The sequence below is a fragment of the Aotus nancymaae genome, unplaced genomic scaffold (assembly GCF_030222135.1).
Source record: "Aotus nancymaae isolate 86718 unplaced genomic scaffold, 86718_ANA_hifiasm-v0.15.2.pri h1tg000011l, whole genome shotgun sequence".
Taxonomy (NCBI): Eukaryota; Metazoa; Chordata; class Mammalia; order Primates; family Aotidae; genus Aotus; species Aotus nancymaae.
In genome coordinates this window covers 82,981,842-82,983,755 of record NW_026988422.1, presented here as the reverse complement: position 1 = coordinate 82,983,755, position 1,914 = coordinate 82,981,842, and positions in this window count along the sequence as shown.

Genomic DNA, 1,914 nt, shown 5'->3' with positions numbered 1-1,914 from the left:
TTGGCCAGACTCACCCAGATGGGTCTGAGTGTCAGCTCCATGACACCGCAGATAGGACCCTCCCTCACCCGCTCCTCACTCCCCCATCTATACATGCAACACACATGCAAACAGTCTCTCTCTCTCTCACACACACACACACACAAACACACACACACACAAACACACACCCATTTGTTCATAATGTGGGTTTGAAATAGCCTGAGGCTGGCAAGAGAAGAATTCACATGATTGACGCAGGCTTCCGAAGGCTGTGATAGGCTGGAGTGATGGCCAGCGCCCCACCAAGCCGACACAGAGGGAGAGACTTCAGTCTAAACGCTTGCCTGTACAGGACAGCGCAGGAGGCAGATGCTGGAGCAACACCTGTGAGCAAGTCCAAGCAGAGGTTGGGGTGATGCAGTCACCCAAAACACCACTGTGGTCCTGGCTGCATTAATAGAGGTCTAACACTCAGAACAAGGGAAGTGATAGCCCGCTCAGAGCTTGGCTACTCAGAACCACTTGTGATAAGGTCGAATGGGAGCATATTTAGAGGTGGAGGGGGAGAGGTGGGATGGGGTGAGGACTGGAGGTTCTCAACAGAGAGAAGGAAGCAGCCACGCGCTGTGAAGCCACAGGGTGAAGCTGGGGCCAACAGAAAGAGGGTTTCCGTTCAGTCTAATGAACGGGGATAGGGTTTCCCCCAGAGGCAGTGAGCTCCTTATCCTTGGAAGCAAGTCAGTAGAGGCTGCAAAGATGCCTCTGGGAGTGCAGGTAAGAAATGCCTGCTAGGGCCTGGATAACGTTTAAGATTAAGCGCAAGCAAGACTTCGGGATTCTCAGAAACACAGGCACCTGCGCATGTGCAAAGCTACTCCTGCTCCTTCTTCCTCCTCTACCTGGGAGGATGACAGAGACTAGCACAAGATCCAGAATGTAGGTCAGGCAGGCTGTGTCTGGAAGACGGGCCGGATGCTGGTGGTGTTCTGGTCTTACCCCCACTGGCCCTGTCCCATGCTCACTCCCAGTCTTACTCCCAGACTCTGTCCGAGGCCCCTCCCAAGCGAATCTTCCTGAGCTGTCCTTGTGCTTAGAGCCCCACCCCTCATCCCAGGTGGTCTGGGGCATGGGCTTGGAGCCAGAGGAGGGGCTCCAGGGCACTTTGGGCAGTAGGACAGTCAAGGCCCAAGGCAGGAGAGATCCCTTTGGACCATAGGGCAGAGTTGAAGGCAGGGGAGGGCAGAGTTGAAGGCCAGACATGGTGATGCACACCTGCAATTCCAGCTACTCAGGAGGCTGAGGCAGGAGAATTGCTTGAACCCCGAGGCAGAGGTTTCAGTGAGCTGAGATGGTACCACTGCACTCCAGCCTGGGCAACAGAGTGAGACTCCCTCTCAAAAGCCAGAAGTCACAGAGGATCCGTACAACTGAGCAGAAAGGATCCTCAGAGCATGGCTAGTCCAACCCCACATGCCCCAGGCTCCACATGAGGAATTGAGGCCCAGAGAGCAAAAGTGACTCCCATGTCTAGGCGGGGTTGGGGCAGAACTGTAGGGGATCAGTTACGAGCTGAACTGTCTCCCCAAAGTTCATATGTGGAAGCCTTGACTTCAGCACCCCAGAAGGTGACCATATTTGAAAATGGAGCCAGGCCAGGCACAGTGGCTCACGCCTGTAATCCTAGCACTTTGGGAGGCTGAGGCGGGCAGATCACCTGAGGTCAGGAGTTCAAGGCCAGCCTGGCCAATATGGTGAAACCTAGTCTCTACTAAAAATACAAAAATTAGCCCAGCATGGTGGCAGGCGCCTGTAGTCCCAGCTACTTGGGAGGCTAGGGCATGAGAATCACTTGAACCTGGGAGGCAGAGGTTGAAGTGAGCCGAGATTACACCACTGCACTCCAGCCTGGGTGACAGAGTGAGACTGTGTCTA